A 25251-nucleotide genomic window follows, 5' to 3' on the forward strand; every position below is an offset into this window, starting at 1 on the left:
ATCTTTACATGGAACTAGCTGTTAATGACAGGGCAATTTAGATTTGGAGTAACAGTACAAGGTGAAAAGATAAAGATGATACGATTTGCTGATGATAGAGTAATTCTAGCCGAGAGTAAAAAGGATTTAGAAGAAACAATGAACGGCATGGATGAAGTCCTACGCAAGAACTACCGCATGAAAATAAACAAGAACAAAACGAAAGTAACAAAATGTAACGAAGATGAAAAAATAACGAAGAAATACGAAGAAAAAAAAAATGTAACGAAGATAGACCACTGTATGTGAAAATAGGAACAGAAAAGATTATGGAGGTAGAAGAATTTTGTTATTTGGGAAGTAGAATTACTAAAAACGGACGAAGGAGTGATATAAAATGCAGTACATCACAGGCGAAACGAGCCTTCAGTCAGAAATATAATACCGTTTACATCAAAAATTAATTTAAACATCAGGAACAGATTTTTGAAAGTATATGTTTGAAGCGTAGCTTTACATGGAAGTAAACTTGGACGATCGGAGTATCTGAGAAGATATTATTAGAAACTTTTGAAATGCGGTGCTTAGGAGAATGTTAAAAATCAAATGGATGGGTAAAGTGACAAATGATGAGGTGTTGCGGCAAATTGATGAAGAAAGAAGCATTTGGAAAAATATAGCTAAAAGAAGAGACTGAATATAGGCCACATATTAAGGCATCCTGGAATAGTCGCTTTAATATTGGAGGGACAGGTAGAAGGAAAAAATTGTCTAGGCAGGCCACATTTGGAATATGTAAAACAAATTGTTCGGAATGTAGGATGTAGAGGGTGTATAACGAAATGAAACGACTAACACTAGATAGGGAATCTTGGAGAGCTACATCAAACCAGTAAAATGACTGAAGACAAAAAAAAATGAAGCCAAAATCAAATTTTTCCAAGCACTATCGCTATAATATTTTAATTTCACAATAATCCAAAATTTGATCTGGTATGAAAAAAGGGGTGTGTCAACAAAAAAAAAAATCAGTTTTGAAATTTTAATCGTTTTGAGATAATTTTATAATTTTATTTTTTGTGAACATAGCTCCAAAACCACGTAAATTATACGTAATAGTATCAAAACAGGTTGATGGCAAGTAGCAGTATTAAGCAATTGATGCCGTCAAACTCAACAATTATGTAAAATTGAGGAAGAACCGAAACATAAATATACAAGTATAATATATTTATTGGAACAATACTTAGTATCTCGCAGTATTATCTATGACATGTAAATGAGATGTCATATTGAATACTCAGACCGACCATTCCTGAGATTTGTGGTCAATTGAATTTTTGTTTTTTGTTTAATCTCCGGCTCCACAGTTAAGTATTGCTTCAGAGGATGAGATGAATGATTTGTAGCGTGTGTTAAAATGCCATGCCTGACCGGTATTCAAACCCGGAATCTCAGAGTCAATTGAATCCCAATCACAAATGTTCACCGGTATCCACTGTCTAGGATTATAATCCGTATAAAAGTAACTAGCTTTTACTAGGACACAACACTGAAAGCAATATTATTTTCAAAAATCATTACAACAGCGGAACATCCTTTACAATTAATTCTTAACTAAAACCGGAAATCCGCCCTTCTGACGCACTTACTGCGACAGAGTTTTTTGCATTTTTTGTATTCCGTTGGTGATTATCCTCTAAAATTTTCATAATGTATTTAATTTGTCGGCAGCCACACCCTAATATATATTAGTTGAAAATATTTCAATGAAAGCTTATTACTGCAGTTAAGAAAAGCCCAAAATCCAAAAAAAATGGATTTTTTGGCTACTTTTGGTCCGGTCGATTGATATAAAAATGGGAGGTGCACAACTAGATGGTACAGCAGTCCTAAATCCAAACCAAAATTTCAACATCCAACGGTTAATCGTTTTCGAGTTATGCGAAATACCAAATATCTTACAAAAAATCTGATCTGAGCACCACATGACTTCCTCGTACGCTTACTAAATTACATATACACATTTTTTTTAAAAATGAAAAGTACATAAATTTTTATTTCATTCATAACTGCTGATATATATTTTTTTATTACTATTATTGAATTATTATTTATCGTAATTTTTTTTACAATCAGAGGTTAATAATTATTATAAATCAAAATATTTAAATTAATAATTTAATTTCGGAAGCTATTAACAAAAACAATAATGATGGCGTAAAAATAAATTTGGTTCAACATGATGAATAATGTATTTTAATGAAAAAATAATTTTTTTATATATAGAGATATGAAGGTGATGAAGAAAAAAATATTTCCAAGAAAAAAGGCGGACGCGGTATAATCGGGTCAGTAATCAATAAGGCTGTAGATTTATTACCGTTTGAAGCTCATATTCCAGGTTACAATTATTGCAGTCCTGGCACGAACTTGGATAAGAGGTTGAAGCGTGGTGATAGAGGCATAAATAAATTAAATGAGGCGTGTAAACTGCGCGATATAGCTTATTCGAAATATTCAGATAATAAAACAAGATCTCAAGCCGATAAAGCGCTTGCCGAACGGGCGTGGAAACGTGTGCTCGCGCCGGATAGCAGTTTGACTGAAAGAGCGGCCGCCTACGCAGTAACTAACGCGATGAAACTTAAATCCAAATTTGGCGATCGATTGAGATTGAAGAAATGCGGCGGTACGGCTAAGAAAAAAAAATAATCAATTCAATACCAAATCGCGCTTTGTACGATCGCGAAACGATCCGCGGTGTTTTTTATGTTGGACGCTTTACCGAAAAAGATTTGGAAAAATGAATGCTCGATAGTGAATTTAGACGCCTCAAAGGGCCGCGGGTACGCATTGGGTTTGTTTCCGAAAAATCGATAAAAATGTAGATTATTTTGATAGCATAGGCGATGCGCATCCGCCTCCAGAACTGATGAATTATTTCAGGAACTCCAACGTAACGTACAAATTACAATAGATATCAAACCGACGATGATGTGATTTGCGGTCGATTATGTTTAGAATTTTTATCCGAATAAATTATACGTTTTTTTGTTTTCTATTTTTTGTAAAAAGATATGTTGCGTCTATTATCAAGTGATGGTAACAGTTCGATGATTAAAAATCATTTTTTCCTCCGATCGACCTTTCAAAAGGCCAATACGAATCGGGTCTCAAATGGTAGATGACCGCCAACACACGTCGAGGAAAACAAAAATAATAAATTTTGTTTCGTTTTGGAAAAGGATGTCATATAAGATGAAAATAATAATTATGTGTTGACAAAAAAGCATACATAACAATACCAACAGGTAGTTATGAAATTGAAGATATCAGTAACTATATATACAGAATAAAATGAATAAAACCATCATATTGCAAGCAAACCCAAATACGTTACAGTGTGAAATTAAAAGCACCGTATGGATAGACTTTTCGGATACAGATTGCAGTATCGGCAGGCTGTTGGGCTATGGGCCGAGAATTCTCAAAGCGAATGCGACGCATCTTTCGGATGAAATAATAAATATCGCTCCCGTGAATGTAGTACGTGAGAAATGTAACATTATTTCGGGCAGTTATAGAAATGAAAATCAAGACCGCATTTTATATGAGTTTCCGCTGAGTGTAGATCCGGGCGATAAGATTGAACAATATCCTCCTTATACTGAATTTCTACCGGTAGATGTGAGAGCAATTTACGATTTAGTTATATCGTTGACCGATGAAAATGATAATTTATTAAATTTGCGCGGCGAACGAGTAAACATGATGTTGGTTTTGAAAGAATCAAGGACCCATCGGAGTTTCTGAATAGAATATTGTAATTTTATTTTTATTTTTGTTATTTTAGATAGATATGCCGCTAGTATTTGAAAGTGATGATGAAATTGATGTTAGAAACCGTTACAAATTGACCGAAGAAAGGGTTAAAAAATTAAAATCTTTAGGTTTTGAAATCGTCGAAGGGAAACTTAACAAGTACCATTACGTTATTGAAATAAAAAATTAAACTTTTTCTATAGAGATGAATTATTTAACAGTTAATAAGATAGCGCTGTTCAGATGAGTCCCTAACATATAATCAATTCACAATCATCCTTAGCGAATAAAATCGAAAAGGAGATTAAAATCCCAATAAATCAACCGGACGCGTATACCGTTCCGGGTGAAAGTTATTTGATTGTTTCCGGCAAACTCGCCGGAACGGACGGAAAAAATCGACTACTTCAGAATTAGTTAATTTTAGTGCGGCCTTCTTATTCCAGGATATACGATATCTTATTAACGCGCAAGAAGTAGCTTCGGTGAGAAATGTAGGCGTGACAACTGTTATGAAAAATGCTCTTTCAGTGACAAATTCTACGTTGACATCTGCCGAAATAGCGGGATGTATTAGTGGAAAAAATAATAATAAAAAAATAATAAATAAAAAATAATAGAATAATAAGAAATAATAAATAAAAATAATAATAATAAAAAATAATAAGTCGATTTAGATGAAAATGGTAATTTCAATTTACGCATACCGTTATCGATGCTGTTGGGTTTCGCTGAAGACTATAAAAAAATAATCATAAACAACAGACAAGAATCGGTGTTGAGACGTATTACGCGATACGCGCTACGGTTCCCGACCACAGATCTAAGATTGAATTAACAGACATCGTGTGGGATGTCCCGTACCTCAAGATGGCACCCGAATATGAATTGGAACTAGCTAAAATAAGAGATCAAAATAAGGATGTGCGTATGGCGTTCAGAGAGTGGGACCTTCAGGAAAATACGGCGGTTCCTCAAACGAATTCTTTTATATAGAATGTGACAACGTTGTCGCAAATAGATAAACCGCGCAATGTTATTGTAGGTTTTCAAACCGATAGGAAAGACAAAGCCATGAAGGACGCGTCAGAATTCGATTCGTGTAACGTTAAAAATATTTGTGTACTGATCAATTCGAATAAATATCCGTATGAAGATTTACGAGGGAACCAAGCGATGATGTATAGAATGTTTATTAATTTTCAAAAATCATATTATAAAAATATAGATTCGCCGTACACGTTTTCCGATTACAAAACCAAATATCCTTTATATGTGATCGACTGTTCGCGTCAAATTGAATCCGTAAAGACTGGTGTAATCGATTTGAAGATTGAAGTTGAAGCGGAAGAGAATTTTAAACGAAATACAGTCGCATATTGTTTATTGCCCTGTTTTCTTGCCCTTCCGTCCATAAGTTTGCAAGTTTCTCGCATGGAAATATCTCAAATATTAGGAAATATTTTTTTACCCGTACGGAGGACAGGTAACCGACTATAACTACCATTTTTAAAATGGAAACCGACTTTTTTGAAACCCGTATACTTCAAATTATTAAAAGTTTTGAATCCTGTACTGACCAAACTGTTGCTCTGCAGAGATTACAATACAGTGACGTTTTTAAAAATTGAAGAGACTTTGATTGTTATTTGTCACAAGAAAGATAATGAACGCAGTAGGGCTAGACGGGAAGTATTCGTGTAGTGACCGGTTAGTATTGTAGATGAAAAAAGCCAGTAGCGTAATATTCGTTGAAATAATTACATAATGATTAAAATCTATCATATAAAAAGAAAATAGAGAAAAAAACTTTTAGAGGTAATTATTATTTATTAAAATTTTTGGTGGTAGCTTTGAGATGAATCGCTAGAAAACATTTGTCGTTGGGGATATATATACTATATTTTTGTAATATATGTTTTATATTTGTAAAAAATGTTCCGAGCGATGATACTGAGTGTCACCTGAATTTGCGTCAGTCGCAAGAACTTTGACAGCAACGTTTTGCACATTGTTGTCAACGGCATTGATTTCTGTCGAACGTTCGCCTTCAGTTCATCGATATTGAGGGTTGTAACATTTGTTAAGAAATTTATTAAGTAAGTAATCTATATATATTATATATATATATATTATATATATATATTATATATATATATATATATATATATAATATATATATATATATATATATATATAATATATATATAAATGAATGTTTGTCTGTCTGTATGTCTCTTAAGCCTTTCTAAACCGGTCATCCGATAGCATGAAACTTTAGGGAACGGTTGGACGCATGCCAGGGAAGGTTTCTGAATTAGTTTGGACCCGCTAGGTAGCGCTGTGTTCGAGATATTTAGAAAAATTATATTTATGTACCAATTTGGTTCGTATTCAGAATATGAATATTAGTTACGTGAAAAGAAATATTTTTTAAAAACTGTACCCGCTAGGTGGGGCCGGTGTCGACATATTTACGAAACAAACAAACAAATATACAAATAAACCTTTTTATTCTATATATATATATATATATAAGGCTTGTTCGTATGTGTGTCCGCTAAAGACCAAAAAACGAATGGACCGATTTACGCGCGGGAAAAGGGGGAAAACAGGAAAGGGTAAAAAGGAAACTGGGAGAGGGGAAGGGTGAAAGGGAGAAGTTAGAAAGGGAAAAGGAAGGAAAATAAGTGAAAGGTAAAATTTGTCAAGTTCAGATTTTTAATTTTTTTATCACATTTTCAATTGTGTATCAAATTTATCAAATTCTCTCTCTCTCTCTCTCTATATATATATATATATATATATAGGAATAGCGAAGCATTACCGGGTCTACTGGTATTTTAATAAAAATTAAAAAGCAAAAATTGTAATTATGGAGTAACAATTTCATTTGAAATGAAATCGAAGTGTACTATTCTCACGAATATTATTAAATTCTACAAATCAGTTTGTTGTTTGCGATCTAAATTTATTACGCTAAAAAGTTGTTTTTAATTTTCATAAATTCATTCGCAGTTTTCTGTTAAATTTTGTTCCGTTTTGTTTTTAATAATAAAAGTTGATATTTTTTTTTTTTGGTTTCGTAACTTCATTTCATCAATTTTCTCAAAATTAAGTTCTCTACACGTTTTCTTAATAAAATTTACGCATTTTTCAGTCGTTTAACAAAGTTATTGTACTTCAAACCTAAAAAAACGTGTTTTTCGTCATTGAATTTTTCTGTTTTACGGTGGTTATCGTAAAATCTATGGGAGATACAATATTGGGACCTGCTTTATTCGATTTTTCATAAGAACCCGTCACGTTTACTCCTTTTATGACCCCCCTTAAAAATTAAGACGTTTCGGTTAGTCTGTTTTGCTTAGTTTTTACACGATAAGGTTTACGATTTAAGTCGTGAAGAATCTTACGACAAGATGTGTATTTTACACGATCTTGGTGCGATAAGTTACCCTATAGATATTTTTCGGACCGGCAGATATTGTTTTTTGAATACGGGCTATGGCCTACGGAGTCCTGACGAATGGTCGCCTATTTCGTTTTGAGTTTGAAACGGACTCCGTTGTGCGCCGTTTTTTAACCGAATCGTGTACTACTACTATTTATCGGGATACTGACGTTTCTCTTGAAAGGATCCAATCCAAAGCGTCCTCGATAGCAGCCCTTTCCTCGATGGAATACTGTATTTTAGAATAAACATAATCGTAAACAACGAAACTATATCGCACTGTAGCTGGAACAGTTTACAACCGACAAAAATAGACGATTAGTAATAGCAGTGTTAAACCCGACGCTAAAATAACTGCAGTTCGAGCCGATTAGGTTCGATTTTAAGTCGCTCAGCCGGTATTACAGTAATGAAAAAGCTGCTTCAGAAGACTTTGTATTTTTTTCAAACGTCTGTATAGGTGTATATTTATTTATACATATATTCAAATATTAATCCTTTTAGCCTTTTTTTTGAAAAAAAACGTGCTTAAATCAAAATATGAATTTATATAGTAATATGTGAATTTTTGTTTTGTACCGGTAAATGATTCGTATGATTTAGTAAATTAAAAATTCTGATGTTTTCCCGCATTTACATTTACGAACGGTAACATTTGTTAAGAAGTAAAAGTAAAATTAATATTTAATAAAAATTAAAAATTGTAATTATGTAGTAACGGATTTCTTCATTTGCGCGCGCGGGTGTGCGTGCGTGCGAACTATTGCATTACTGATAAAGACATATACACATATAGTTTTATCCAGCTGTAACATTAGATTTTATTAAATAATAGAAAGCTTCATCAACAACCTCTTTTAAATAAATTTGTACCTTCAAAACTAGATTGTATGTTAGTTAAATCTAGTTTTGAAGGTACAAATTTATTTACTGAAATACATAATTTGTGCTAGATTTAAAAAAATTCAGATTATAATAAAAGCGAAGTGTTTAATAAAAAAAATTAAATATAAATAAAATAAATGTAATAAGTAATTTTTTTATAATAATAAATGCTTTAATAGAAAAACAATAGTTCGATAGGCAATGATAAAATAAAACAATAATTTATAAAATTGTATGGTTCATATGCTCTCAGAGGTAATTATTTTTTTGTTTAATTTTTTTGTGATGAAGTAAAAACAACTTGTCAGTCTGACTACTGTGACGACGGTGAGGGTGAGAGGGGGGATGAAACAAATGCAGCAGGTGGCTAACTTCACTCTGATTGGCTACCCACGTACAGTACTGGTCACGCGATGGTACAACAATTCAAATACAACCGTAAATGTGCGTACGTGTGTGTGTATTTCTATCGAATAACAAAGTTAATATCCCTATTATATTTCTTATATAGACGTTCGATATAATTAAATAAAATAAAGATTTGTTGATAATTTTATATCTATTATTACATTTTATTTAAAATAATAATTAATCTCCCTTAATTTTAATAATTTTTTTTTTAAATATTACGATTAAATTTATCAGTTTTGTAAAGTAATTTATAGTTATTCCACCGATATAATTATTTCTTTCTTAAAAGCACTTTTACAAAATTAATAACAAAAGTTATCGTAATTTTTTTTTTCATAAACGATCAACTGTTTTGTAGAAAAAATCGAACTAGCGAGTTACAAATTAAACATTTTAATTGCAGTTATTTGTTTGTAAAATGCGTATTATTTTTATGAGTAAATCCAGTATAAACTTTTCTTTATACTTTTGTTAATGATTTTTTTCTTTATAAATTAAAAAATTATAGTTTTTACGAATGAAACAAAGTCAAAGAAAAGGGCAAAAAGAGGTTTGACATTTGCCGCAAAAGTAGTAAACTATTATATAAGGGGCAAATGTCCTTACTATTCCCGAATTTTTTTTTTATTATATTTTTTTATTTTTTCATGTTATGAATTTTGATAATAATTTAAGATAATGCAAAGCGTAGCCGGAAATCGAACCCAGAATTATTTACAGTACAAAAAGAACGGAATTCAAACGAACTTCAGATGCAACATCACCCTTACTGTTTTAGCAATATATACGAGTAAGAGTTACATAAAAATTTTGTGTGTACGCGTGCGCGCGCGCCCCCTCCATTATTCTTTAATTACGCGACAGACTTAAAAAGTAACAAAATATTTTCTGTAGATCACGGATCCATTATTTTCATTTCATTGACCCAAAAAATGTACGGGAAGAGTATTTTTTTACAGAAAAATTTCCGCATTAGAAACTGTCAGGTCAGTTGATAAGCTTAACTAACAGTCAACACATAATACGTGTTACAATTGCAACAGGACATTTTTTTTTGGTTATTTTCTTACTACTATCGTTCTAGTTGATAAAAATGTACATTTTATTTTACTTTATCAGATTAAATTTATCACGTAACTGACTTCTATCCGAAAGATCCTCGATCCGAATCCCGTTTAATTTCACGAGGATCCAAATTGAACTGCATATCGCACGCCATCTGTAATGTCGCTAGATTCCATAAGCTTTCGTTCTCTGCCACGCACGTTATTTCTCTGTAGCTTCAAACAACGTCCGAACAACAAACCTGCAAAATAAATTATGAAAATTAGCGCGCCAACTAAAATGCATTGCCTACACTGTACTGTTTCTCCTCTCATAATAACAACCGACAGTATAGCATTAATGTTTTACAGATTTGAAAACTTTTAATTTTACAAAATAATAATTGAAACCAAATTTTCGCTTAAACCTATGTATACAAAGTTAACAAAGGAACGTAACCAACGTTAAACTGTAATGTTAAGGTTTTCAGTTATTTCGTTTTACCTAATATTCAATTTACGGATATAATTTACACTCACGCATATTTCATTTTAATTAAAAAAAAAAACTAGAGAGCGCCCGTTCATCTTTTTTACTAAATATTGCTATTTTCTTTTAATATAAAAAAAAGTAATAGCGTAAATAAAAATAAAAATGTTACGTCACCACTTTAGTGTCACATAAAGTAGCATGCTTGCCTGCTACACCAATGGTGTCGGGTTCGATTCCCTGTCAGGATCTGAACACAATTTTACAATAACTTAGACCATATCGTATTTAGTAACTTATCACAGAGAAAAAAAACAAAAAAAAACAGGATCATTTATTTTAATATAGATAAGAAATATTAATTAGTACATAAGGGGGTTATGATATAAAAGGATTATTTCTAAATTTATCTCAGCAAGCCGACTACCGTATTTCACAGTAGGGCCCAGCCCGTCTATAATACAAAAAAGCGCGCGAACACAAACGTGCAAACACACATTTAGTATGGATTTATCTCAAAAATTATACTTAGATATTACAAAGTAACTTATAATTTTTCGCGTCTCACTGCGTTTTTGTAATCGATTTGTCACCTCGGTAACGCAATAGTGAAACTGACTATACTGAAAGTCACAGGTAATTAATACTTCAGCACGTATCAACTAATCACCTCGCCAGTCGCCGAGGTGGAGTAGTAATGTCTTCCCTTTTTATCCGAAAGGTCCCGGGTTCATATCCCTGTCAGGCTTTAAATTTTAATTCGCTTTAGAATTGAAATACGTACTTCTACACACAACCACCAACCTAATATTATGGTGAATATTTAATAACAATAAATTATTGAATTAAAATAGTATTATCGTTTCCGCGACCAGAACAGGTCAGGTTTTTGTACTTGTCGAGTTAAAGCCTCATATAATTTCCAGTTCGTTTCGTTATAATTTCTTAAACGTCCTTTATTCAAAAAAAAATTTGGGATTTTTTTTTAAAGAAGATTAAATGTTTGTATTAAATTTATATTTAATTTTTAGGGTACGGTTACAGCTCGGGAATCACTCCATATATGTAATACTTGTAGGGAGTTTTATGCGTTAAAAAAAAAAAATTAAGTTGAAGATTCGATTATAGAGTTGTTATCAATTGCACGCATAATCGTTATAAAAAAAAATTTAAACTCAATTTGATTACCACAGAGTTCAATTTTTCTGATGTAAGTTTTTTTAAAAATAAGTTCGTAAAAAGATTAAAAACGAAAGAAAAAGGATTTAAATAATGAAAATCTGGAGGTTCGATTCTCAGTTTAAAAAAAAAAAGACTGACAAATAGAAAGTCGCGATTTCGATTCTTCGTTTCCGCACAAAATCACATACTTAACGTTAAAATAAATATTACATAACGTTAAAGAATAGACTTGATCTTCCCCCAAAACAGAGTTTTACTTTATTTAACACAGTTTCATTCAAAAATACTGTTTATTAACGATAAAAAAACAATATTTAAAAAATCGAGAGATATGTTGAATGGTCTCGGGTTCAATTCCCGGTTTAGATAGTAAGTAGTTCAATTCGTAATGTATATCCAAGTATCAATATTAAAAAAAATCTAAGTTGAAGATCCTAGGTCGACTCTCACAACATAATCCTTTTCAAAACATAATATTATTTATGATATTTATAATATTTATAAAATATTTCGCCTAGAATCAACTCCATACAGTTAAATTTATTTATTTAGAGCTAATTAAAAAAAACAAAAAAGGATATTGAAGAACTAAGTTTCGATATTATTGACTTACATCCGTGCTGCTTATACGTGTATTTAAAATACAAAATAAATAAATAAAAATGATTAAAAAAAATAAAAATGCCGGGTGGTGTGAGAAAAAAAAATGAACCGAAAGGCTCTATTTTAGTCAGTATTATAAATTCGTTAATTATTATACTGTTAAAATTGCTTTATGCAGTTTAACCTTCAACACAGCTGTTGTGAAGGGTGGGGGTACCACTTGTAGCAACGGGATTGTAGACAGCCGTCGCCAAGCAGTTCCGCAGATGATGCAGTATGATTTATATAAGTTATGTTACACTAAATAACCAGCTTTTTTTTATTAATTTATTTTACTCGTATTGACAACATACACAGTATCTACAATTTTTTTCATTTCCACAGCGCCAACCGTTATGTATTGCATCACAGGATGAGATGAGATGGCAATTTTGTAGCGTGTGAAAATGCCATGCCTCATCGGAATTCGAACCCGGGACCTCAGGATAAAAGGCCCCGCAATTAGTCGAAAAATGTTTGAGATATGGAGGTCCGAATAATCGACGTTTTAATAAACATTAATCTCAGATTACATTTAATTTGAATCACAATTTTGTAACAAGAAAATCTCTGATAATTCGAGTACTTAAACAAGCAATAGTTTATGTAAATTTTACGGATAAATAAAATATCTAAGTCCGGTTAAACGAGAGTCGGATGTATAAAATCAGTGATTATTTTACTAATTGTATTATAACAACATAAAAAAAAATTAAAATAAACAAAGAAGTTATCAAGTATGATTTTTAAGTTTTTAACACTAATACATAAACGATAAATATCAAAGTTCATTGACCTTATTGTCAAACAAAGAATTTAACACGATTTTTTTTTTTTTTTTAATATATAAATAATAGTAAAATAATAATATGATTCATTATTAAATTTAAAAAAAATAAATAAATAATAAAAATTTTACAAAAATATTAAAAATTATTTTTTTCATTCATCTTCCTTACTGGTTAGCTTGGATGATGTAAAAGTGTTGAATAACTCAAACGCAACGCAGTGAATTATCTGATGCCGATCTTGGCTGCCAAAGAGTCAGGGGGGAAGGAAAACTTAGGTTAATTGGCAACATGGCACCTGTTGTAGTCACAATGTTAGAGCTGCGATTATATACCACTCCGTATTAAGAATAGTATTAGAAGAGAAGAGAAGTAAGAGAGAGAGAGAGGGACCCTCTGTCTCGCTTCCTCTCCATCATTGATCCCCCTACCAAACCCTCTCTCAATTTCTCTCCATCACCCTCGCTCTCTCACACTACCCGCTCTGTCTCTCACTCGACCCCTCTCTCTCCCAGTCACTCTCTCACTCTCCCCCTCCGTCAATCTCTCTCGCTGTATGCTTTGGGCTACTTAAACATGTTTGTATTTTTTCAATTTTCTCACTCAAAGTGCATTTTTACAAAAACTTTGTAATAAAAAAATTGACCGTTAAGGTTTTCGACACTTTTTAAATTTATTAATGCCTTTCCGTTCGTGAAAAAGCTTTAAAAAATTTATCGTTGGAATTATAACAAAAAAACGGTAACTGTAAATGAAAAATTTACCGATGTTTTTTTCTTTTCTTACGATTAATTATTGTTAAATATATATGTTAAATAAAAAATACGCCGATAGATTTCTAAAAATATTTTTACGAATTTATTAAAATGATTATTTGTAGCTTTTTTCCTATCAAAAAATTTTTTTTTTCAAATTTTTGTGTTATTCCCGAGAATACATTCATTTATGAATATTTAACGACATTAACTGAGATCGGTGAAGAAACGGTAAGCTATTTTGGGTGTCGAACCCTCCAGTAAATCAGTATATTCTTTATAACGATTCAGACGCGAATTATTTTTTCGCTTAGCACGATTCATTCTCGTTACCAGACTTAAAACTTAATATATCTAATATATCACTCACGAAATACCCTTTGCTTATATCAGTTTAGTTAAATATATACACCGTTAATGGCCAAATAACCTAAAATACAACCATATAAGTTGTTTCTCTTTATTTATTTATTATTATTCAATTTATTAATTTATTTTTTAAAAATCAATCGGCGTTAACATTTCTAACGGAATCTAACATTTTTAATCTAATAAATAATTTGAATAATACATACACAGAATAAAACAATTGCCAATTATTGTTTAAAAAATTGTAATAATATTAACAAAATAAATAAAACTCACCTTAAATTAGTAATAAGGAATATCTCAATAAAAAGATGAAATTTGGTTAACGTTACATGTGGATTAGGTTAGACTAAACACTGTTATGTGAAGGCAGTAATCGCACTACGTATTCAGTCGCCTATCTACCGATAATTCCCGCCAATAACTAACTACAAGACAAAACATCTCGGTGAATTTCGTTAGTTTACACTCATGATGCGCTTCTCCATCTTCCCCCCGCCCAGACGGAATCAACCGACATCGATAGTCATCGAAAGACACAAAACCACTTGTTTTAAACAACAACAAAAAATGAAAAATTATTACATCTAAAATTCGGTTCGCAAACTGTTTCTTTCACCGTCAATATTTTTTTTAAATTTGACCATCGGTTACACGTCCTCTAACATTTAATTGTTTTTAAAATTTACTATCAATCTTGCCGAACTTATAATTAGATAAAATATTAAAGAGAATTAATTTTCCCTTAAACTATAAGTGGACATATTACTACAACAGCTAACCATATAGAAAGGGGTTATAACGAGATTTTTACTTATTATTTAATTACATATAATATTTATTTTATATACGTAATCAAGCTCAAGACATAGTAGATGTAAATACGGACCCGCACGCGCGCGCACATACAATTTTGTTATTAAGTGTTACTATATTTTTTAAACATCAAATCAGGAATTTAAAAAAAATATATAGTATGTGTGTAAGCGCGTACATACACCCGTAGATCTATTTATTAATTCACTTTATTATACATGTAAAGCCTAATTTTATTTTATATAGATATTTAAAAATACATTTCGTCGTTTTTAATCAATACTTGGCTCTAAATGAATAAAACAATTTAATCCAAAAATTTTTGAATTTATTTAATTGTTTTATAAGATAACACTCAATCCTGCTATTGCGTAAGAGATTTATAAAAGCACTAGACTCTGTGTTAACCTTGAACGTTCGTAGTTGGTGGAGTGAGGAATGTTTACAAAACAACGAAAGCCGGCTAGACACAGCTGCAAACAACTTTTTTTTATCTCTTCATCACGCATTATTAAAACAAATATTCTTATCTGTTTTAAATAATTTATTAATTTTAACAAGCAGACTATGCTTCACTACGCTAGATTTCAGTATATATATATATATATATATACTGAAATATATATAAGAACACAATTGTAAGTTAGAAGCATTAACAAAATGATCATTACGGAAAAATTCAAATTTAACCTTTCCTTTTTACCCTTTCTCTCTTTAACTTTTCTCTTCCCGCTTCCCAATTTTAATTTTATCACGTTCCCTTTTCCTTTTCCCAGTTTCTCTTTCCTTTTATCTCCCTCCCTCTTCCTTTCCCGTTTTCTCCTTCTTCCCTTTTTTGATTTTTTACTTTTCCGATTTTTCCCTGTATGTATCATCTTTATCTTTTCACCTTGTACTGTTACTCTGAATCTAAATTGTTCTTTAACATCATGAACTGCTAGTTCTATGTAAAGATTAGAAAGTAACGGCGATAGGGGAAATCCTTGTCGGACTGCCTTTCTTATTACGGCTTCTTTCTTATGTTTTTCAATTATTACTGTTGCTGTTTGGTTCCTGTAAATGTTAGCAATCGTTCTTCTACCTCTGTATTTGAACTCTAATTTTTTTTAAATGCTGATCATTTTATTCCAGTCTACGTTATCGAATGCCTTTTCTAGGTCTATAAATGCCAAGTATGTCGGTTTGTTTTTCTTTAATCTTCCTTCTACTATTAATCTGAGCCCTAAAATTGCTTTCCTTGTCCCTATACTTTTCTTAAAACCAATTGGTCTTCTCCTAACACTTCTTTCCACTCTCCTCTCAATTCTTCTGTATAGAATTCTAGTTAAGAGTTTTTTAAATTAAAAGCGAACCAAATCGAACTGTCAGTTACAAATCCTTGTTTTTTTTGTAAAAAAAATTATTAATTACACATTTAAAAAATACATTTTTAAATTTATTATATTGATAATAGTTTAAAAGTATTTTAATATAAAAACTATTAACTCGAACATTAAAACTAATTAATGCAGATTAGTAAGGAAATAATAGTAAAAAAAAAATCTAACAGTATAAAATAAAATGGTGGCTTCTGAACGATATAGTGGGAAAAAATTAAAATTGTGGTAACTTTGTAGTAGTGATGATTACGTAACTGCTAAGTGTATTCTTTACACGTCCATCCCGGGGTTGGCGCCTTATTCGTCAAAACAACTTGACAACAGTGTCAAAATATGAATGTGTTTTGTCAACACTGTCAAACTATGTGTTACACTGATGAAAAATTATATCACTTTATAATATTATTAGCTGCTTCCAATGTATAAAGCGATGTAGTGAAAATAAACAAAACTGACATTGTAATATTTTCTTTCTGATAACTTATTAATCTAAGTATTATTAACGTTGTCAAATCAGTAAATAATATTTATTTCTTTGCGAACTGAAGTGGCGTTTTTAAAACAGTATCAAATTTCGTTTATAGATTATTTGTAATTACCGTATTCAGTATATATAGGAGTATTTTATATTAATATAAACAATCGTTTAGAAAATAATTTTGGCATATAAACTAGGTAAGTTCTTTCAATAATAATATTTTATATTAACAAAAGTAGTACACAAAGGTATTAAATGGCCTTCATTTTAATCAGAGTTGTAGGATCATTTTTATATCAAAACTTTTGTTTTTCGATGCTCTTTAAAATGATGTGTCATAACCCTTTTCATTAAATATTTTTCAATTATCCCTAATGTGGGTAGAGATATGGTTTATGAAAAGTTATTTAAAGTTTGTTATAATTTAAGAACATATGTAATATATTTATTGCGTTTGTGTGTGTGCCCATGCATGTGCATTTTGAACACACAATACATTTTTGTGAGTGTATGTATGTAATTAAAGCAGCCTATACATTCATATAAATATGTAATGTTTATATCACATACATATTTAAATGTAATAAAAGCAAGTATTCTCTCCCCCCCACCAAAATAACACATCGTAATTGAAGCTGCACATTGATATAGTTGTTAACTATTTTAAAATGAGATTGTCTATTTAAACATTTCTACCAGTATAATTGTCTTCTATTACTAAATAGTTTTCTTCATGAAAATCTTTTTCTTTTCTTAATTTTTTGCTTGTGATTGACCTCCTAAAGATCACGCATCCTGTCCTGACTTCTTTCTTTTCTAAAATTCTTTCCTTTACCTTCTCTTTCCTTGTTAGGTTCATTCACTTTTCCTTTTCTGTTTCTTTGAAAATTTAGATTCATCTACTAATTTTATTTGTCAAAAATTATTTCATTGTAAATATTTACTAATTTTAGATCTTTTCCAATTTCTTTGAACTAGCTTATTTTGTACTTTTCATAAAGTTATTTTTTTACTTTTACTAGATTTTTCCTAAGAAATTCTGTAGGCCTTCCAAACTGCATAAGACTTCAGGCAAAGCTATTGCTTTTTATTGTGTTAATTTTGATTTTTTGGATAAGGATGTTTTATTGTAACTGTTTCTTTAAAATGATAAGCCGCTTCCATTTTTTGTTTTGGCTTTTATTCCTTCTTTTTTAAAAAAAGTTTACATAGTCTTATAAAATTATCATACTTCTTTTTGTATGAGTGGCTTTTTGACATTGTGTCAAGAAATCACTAGAACAGTTTTCTTTTTAATTAATACACTTTTGAAATGCTGTTGTAAGTGGTAATTGAAATTTAGTGATGTTTCGTTACAGTTTTAGTCTTAAGTCATTCCCTAATAGTTTTAGACTAATTTAAGCAATAAGAAATGATGAATTATTTTAAAACATATTTAAATAATACTTTACTTTACCTAATTTGATTAAATCATATTTACTTAAAAAACAAAAAAATTTCTGTTATTTATGATATAAAAAACTCATGAAATTAATTATACAGAATTTTAGTGGGAGAATTATAATAGTACTCCTGATAATAGTAGCGATGAAAAGGATAAGTTGAATTACTAAAATAATATAGTAGAAACATTAGGTTGGATTTATATATTAATCATTTGTACTACATTTTTTAATGTTAATACTCAAATGGATTCGTCAACAGGATAAATAAACAAACCATTAACAATAAATAAACTGGAATTATTAATAAAACGATTAGCTCAATATTTTGATCGGTTTAAAAACCAAAGGTTGAGTGAATACGTCAATCAACTTGAACTATTTGGAGTAGTTGTATTAGAATTTTTTTTTTTTTTTTTTGTCTTCAGTCATTTGAATCTGATCTGAGCACCACATGACTTCCTTGTACGCTTACTAAATTACATATGCACTTTTTTTTTTAAAATAAAAGTACATAAATTTTTATTTCATTCATAACTGCTAATATCTTTTTTTTATTACTATTATTGAATTATTATTTATCGTAATTTTTTTACAATCAGAGGTTAATAATTATTATAAATCAAAATATTTAAATTAAAAAAAAGTTTAAATATATATATGTGTGTGTAAAGTGGGATTCGTCCCGATCTGCCTTCCCCTTGTAAGATCCAAATATGTCATTAATAAAAAGTTTATTTGACTATAACTGTAGAACCAATAAAAATAAGTACCACTTATGATATATCGTTGAAAGGCTCTCAATAAGGGCTTATTGCTGGTTCAGTCGATTGCAATCAAAAGGAAAGGTGCACAACTAGATGTTACAACAGTCATAAATCCAAAATTTCAACATCCTACGACTAATCGTTTTTGAGTTATGCGAGATACGTACAGACGTCACGCGGTAACTAGTCAAAATGGATTCAAGGATGATCAAAATAGATATTTCCGTTAAAATCTGAAAACCGAAATTTTTCGCGATCACAATACTACCTTTACTTTGTACAAGGAAATAAAAAAAGGAAAAATGTGGTACCCCCTTACCGAAAAAGGATCGATATTTCAACTTAACATACTACAAACTTAACGAACGCTCGCTTTGCACGCTAACCTTGACTAATTAACAGTAATGTTTTGATTATCATAAATAATTCCAATATTTACTGAATTTATTATTTAAATACACAAAACATTACTGTTAATTAGTCAAGGTTAGCAAGTGAAGCACGCGTAGGTTAACTTTGTTAGATTATATTTATAAAATAAATGGTTATATTGGGTTTTTTCTTCTACCAGGTTGTTAATATCAATATTTCCTTTTATTTTGAGTTATTTCCAGGTGAAAAATGTGGAAACTTTTTTTGGGGAGGGGGAGAAACGAAAAAGTACCCAAAAAACGAATAATACTTCTTTTACTGGTGTTTCACATTTTTCTATCTCCGCCTTTGTTTTCTAAGATTTCTTCACGTTTTTAAAAAGTTATTTACAAGAATTTAGTAATTCGTAACCACATCTAAAAATCTTTGTTGACGTATCATTAACTTTTTAGCTGTCTGAATGAGATTTTAACTGTAAACTGCTTACCTTGGTACTGTTAATTCTTAAGCCTTCGCCTTTTTAAGGGAAGAATAGAATTTAGAAAAATAGAATAAATCCTGAAATTTCCGAACATTATCTTTACCAATAATCGTGCATTGAAAGGCATCGTGCTGCGATTACATGTAGGAAATCGTGGCAGTCCTTTCGCATCTGTAAGAGAAAAAATTAAACGGTCTTTAATATGATCAGTAACATTGTAATGTATTACTAAAAGTAAGTATTTCGTTGTAACTTAAAAAATTACAAAAGTAAATTGGCACTTGCGCACTTTCGGTGGTACCGCAGTTTGAAAAAATTTTCAAATCTATAATTGATCGAATCTAGACCTATTTTAACATTTGAATGTATTTAAAATCTATTCAGATATTAAAAACCAATATAACCTATACTCTTTTTCTTTTCTTTCTTTTTCCTGTTTAGCCTCCGGTAACTACCGTTTAGATAATTCTTCAGAGGATGATATGTATATGAGTGTAAATAAAGTGTAGTCTTGTACATTCTCAGTTCGACCATTCCTGAGATGTGTGGTTAATTAAAACCCAACCACCAAAGAACACCGATATCCACGATCTAGTATTCAAATCCGTGTAAAAATAACTGAGTTTACTAGGACTTGAACGCTGGAATACTCGACTTCCAAATCAGCTGATTTGGGAAGACGCGTTCACCACTAGACCAACCCGGTGGGTAATAATAACCTATACTATAATTTTTGTTTAAATACTCAAAACATTACTCTGTTAATTAGTCAAGTTTAGCGATCAAAGCGAGCGTAGGTTAAATTTGGTTAAATTATGAGTATATTTGTATAATAAATAAATCTAAATGGTAATATCGGGTGATATTATTAATAACAAAAACGTTTGCCACTTAAAATTATAAATACAAATTAACCAACTTACCCTACGCACTAACTCCACGACTAATTAATGATTAGTCGTGGAGTCGTGGAGGAACCCCATTTACGGACGCCTAAGCAGTGTCGGGCTCGCTAACAGGTTCCGCCAGTTGTAACCAAGGGCGTATGTATACCTGCGCACTACCGACTAAACCTCCACTCCTGGCTTCCCCCTTCCTGGGACTGCTTATAGAAACATTTCAACAAAAGAAAGGGGAATAGTCTACAAACACAGTCGTAACAAATCGACAAATGTCACACACCACACAAACAACACTACTTGAAGCAACACATACAGCACGTCAGCTACAAACACCGACAACATCACACAAGAACCCTGCAGAAAACAGGACAAAGCTTCTAACACCCACAGCAGTCAAGACAAATATCTCAAATAGTCACACCACTTATCAGTGGCCACCATCAGACGCACGAGTAAAATGTGCCCGGCCTCATCCCACCCAGGCGACCCCCTAGGCACTCAGCCGAGAACTTTTCCGCCCCTGCGCCCTCCGGCGCCATTCTCCTCTGCAGAACTCTTCATATAATTGCAGCTTCCTCATGACCGTCCTGACGAATCTTTCCACAGTCTTTCACTGTGCCTCACCTTCTAATAAGATTCGTAGGGTATCTTCAGGGCAGAACATGCGCTCACGTCTCAGGTTGCCGAGCATCTCTCTACGCTCTATGGCGAATCGCGGACAAAAAACAACATATGTTGGGTGGTCTCTTCCACCTCGCACTCCGGACAATTTTCAGATAGATCGAGCAAAACAGAATAAAACTTTGTAAACCTCATCGTGGAAATTGAATTCTTACATAAAGTTACCGACCCGCCATGCAAATCCTAACTTTAGCTTTAAATAAGGTTAAAGTTTGTGCGATCCACTTCTCAGTAAGAAATAATATGCTAATTACATAAATATTATTCCTTTTAATAGTAACATTTTCTGTTGTACATTATGTAAAATGTTTGGACCGTCTAATTACGTAGCAAATTTTCATGAGATGACTAAACCGATTTCATTTACAATCGAGTCAAATCACACTGTATTGCTCTTTCAAGTGTTTTAATAAAATGCTAATCTTGTATCATCGTTATCATTTATTAGGTTTATGTATACCTTGTCTAAAATATAATACTACAGTATGTTTTGTGATTACTTGAAAAAGTAAAAAAAAATATACTAAAATGGGCTACCAGAACTTTGTTTTGTACCGGTAAATAAGATTCGTGTAAATTGTTTAGTAAATTAAATATTCTGATGTTTCCATGCATTTATTTATGAATATATAGCATTTGTTAAGAAGTAAACGTTATTTTAATAAAAATTAAAAATTGTAATTATCTGGCAACAGATTTCTCCCTTTGCGCGTGCATGTACGTGTACGTGTGAATTCTTGGATTACTGATGAAGACAGTACACGTATAGTTTTATCCAGATGAAACATTACATTTGATTAAATAATAGAAAGCTTCATCACTCTTGTGTACCGTCGGTATATTAGTTTAATCTAGTTTTGAAGGTAGAATTTTATTTAATTTATTGAAAATACATTATTTGCGCTAATTTAAAAAAAATAATAAGATTGTGATTAAAACAAATTGTTTGATGATAAATAAATGTAATAAAATATTTTTTTATAGTAATAAATATTTTAATAAATACAAAAAAAAATAGTTCAATAGCCGATGATAAATATTATAATTTATAAAATTTTTAGATCATACGCTGATGGGAGGAGTATTTTGTAAAGACGAATTTTAGAGGTAATTATTTTTTTTTTTGTTTAATTTTTTGTGGAATGTCAAGTGAAAAGATTCGTCAGTCGATGACTAATGCGAAGATGGTGTGAGTCTAGAGAGGGGGTGATGATGGTGAACAGAACGGCCAGCTGTCTTTCTTCGCATCTGGCTGGTGGCTAGCGTCGGACATCACGCGTGATACAATTCAAATATAACCCTAAACATAACGGTCATTATTGGTATGCGAGGTAAAAATTATAGTCCTTTTCTTATATATACATCTGACATAATTAAATTAAGTAAAGATTAGTCCATTATTTTATACGAATTACATTTTATTAAAATACTAATTAATTTCCTTTAATTTCAATAGGTATAATAAAAATATTACGATAACGTTTATCCGTTTTGTAAAGTAATATATAAACAAACATAATATTAAATAATAACAGATCTATTTTTTCCAAAGTTATTTACAATACGACCTCGTATTATCCTACACGTGTATTTTAACGAGCGAGAAATATGAGGTAGATAATATTAGTGAGATACTTTAAAAAAAGCCAAATTCTTACCCAGAATCACACCCGAGACCAGCAGATTTAGAAGCTAACTATATGGACCGATAGGCCAGTTTTTAATATGATAGAATGTTGTAAACTAATTTATATAAAATGAAATAAAGCAATAAGGATAAAAAAAAATCTGAAAATTCGTAATTAATTCGATTACATTTAAGGTTCTAGTAAATAAAAGTATCAGACGGCCAGATAAATACAAAATATTGCGTCGAAACGGAAATGAAGTTCAGTCGTACAAATGACACCTTCACTTCTTTCACCGCAGCGAAGGCTGTATATCTACAGAAGCTGTAGTTCTATTCGTAATGAATATCCGAGTATCACTATTAAAAACAGCTTAAGTGGAAGATCCTGGGTTCGACTTTCATAACATGATCACATTTCAAAACACAATTGCATTTGTAATATTTATAAAATACTTCGTTTAGAATCAATTTGGTCTCCAAACAGTTAAATTTATTTAAACCTACTTAAAAAAAAAAAAAAAAAAAAAACATTTAAGAACCAAGGTTCGATATTATCGGCTTCGACCCATCATCTTACATCCATGCTGCTTATACGTGTATTTAAAATATAAAATAAATAAAAATTAATTAAAAACAAAAATAAATAAAAAGTCGGTGTATGAGAAAGAAATGAATCGAACGGTTTATTTTATTCAGCGTTATAAACTCGTAAATAATTATTATAGTTAAAATGTGCTTTACGCAGTGGTATAAGGGACGGCATTATAGTTTAACCTTGAACTCAGTTTAACCTTGTACGTGTCATAACAAGGCGGGAATTGTAGCAGCGCGTCGGCGAGCAGTTCTGTCTATGATTGCAGTATGATTTAAAAAGTTATCTCACACTAAATTAAACGAATATTTACAACTAGTTTTTTTTTTTTTTAATTAATTTATTTTACTTGTATTGACAACATACAAAGTATACATTTTTTTCGTTTACTCAGGGCATCCGTTATGTATTGCTTCACAGGATGAGATCAAATGGCAATTTTGTAGCGTGTGAAAATGACATGCCTAACCGGGATTCGAACCCGGGACCTCAGGATAAAAGGCCGAGACACGGTCACTACGGAGGCCGACAAACGTCAGTTACTATCACGCATTTTTTACATTGTTTTTATTTTTTTATTTTTTCATGTTATGAATTTTGATAATAAATGCCAAGCGTAACCGGAAATCGAACCTAGAATTATTTACTGTATAAAAAGAACGGAATTCAGACGAACATCAGATGCAACGTCACCCATTTTAACAATAAATACGAGTAAGTGTTACATAAAAATATTGTGTGTGTGCGCGTGCGCACACACACAATATTTTTATATTTAACTCCATTATTCCTTAATTACACAACAGACTCAAAACTTAACAAAATACTTGTTGTACATCACAGATCCATTCGTTGATTTCACCGACCCAAAAAATGTACGGGAAGAGTACTTTTTTTGGAGAAAATTTACTGCATTAGAAATTGTCAGGTCAATTGACATGCTTACCTAACAGTCAACGCATAATACATATTGAAATGGCTGCAGGACTCAATTTTCTGGGTTTTTTTATTACTACCGTTCTGGTTGACAAAACAATGTAAATTTCATTTTACTTTATCAGATTAAATGTATCACGAAATTGACTTATATGCAAAAGGTTCTGGATCCGAATCCAGTTAATTTTTACGTACGAAAATATTAAACCACCTCACTGTCAATTTAAAAAATAAATCTGATGTGGACACAACATGACTTCCTTTCACGTCTATTAAATTACATATACACATTTTTTGCTGCACTTTATTTAAACTTATTTCATTTGAAAGTAACATACGATCCTCTAATTCTTTAATAAAGAATTTTTTGATATTTTTTCATATAAATATATATTTTGAAGTAGTTTTCAGTTTCAGTAAACTTATCTGTTAATAAATAATACATTAATTTATTTATCTATTTACTTGTATACACACGTGCGCACGCAAAATTTTATTATAATATATATAATTTTTTTCTCACTCGAAGTCTGTTTTAGCAAAACCTTTGTAATATAAAAATAAAGACTGATAAAATTTTCTCATTTTTTTTATAAACTTCCTTAAAATTTTATTGGTAGCTCTGCTCTTTTCCTACTGAAAAATTAAAATTCTCTACAATTAAGAAAAATATATATTAATGAAAAAGTAAAGGCTTTACCATCATGAAGTGGAAAAAATTATTTTTATTCTCTCTCTCTCTCTCTCTCTCTATATATATATATATATATATATATATATATATATGTATATAAAACATTTATCTGGACAAAAATTATTTTTTTTAAATGCCAAACTTCAGACATCGTATTAACCAAAATTTCGTTTAAATGTTTGGATGGAAGTAATTATTTTGGAAATAAATATATATTTTATAATCGATTATTCAAACATTCGCGATTCGTTTAATTTTAAA

At 30.9% G+C, this 25251-nt stretch overlaps 1 protein-coding gene across 3 annotated transcripts in view; it reads right to left on the bottom strand.

Moving 5' to 3' along the window:
- Positions 1-25251, bottom strand: part of LOC142334161 (endochitinase-like) — a 75569-nt gene that overhangs the window by 47864 nt on the left and 2454 nt on the right. For 2 of the 3 annotated variants that reach the window (XR_012758789.1, XM_075381959.1), the window contains exon 2: positions 19562-19726. The gene's annotated coding sequence lies outside the window, so the exon portion shown is untranslated. Of the gene's footprint in view, positions 1-9693; positions 9858-19561; positions 19727-25251 lie in introns of all 3 variants that reach the window. The other variant, XR_012758790.1, reaches the window with a different exon arrangement.

Source organism: Lycorma delicatula, chromosome 13 (genome assembly GCF_047948215.1).
Source record: "Lycorma delicatula isolate Av1 chromosome 13, ASM4794821v1, whole genome shotgun sequence".
In the NCBI taxonomy this organism is placed as follows: Eukaryota; Metazoa; Arthropoda; class Insecta; order Hemiptera; family Fulgoridae; genus Lycorma; species Lycorma delicatula.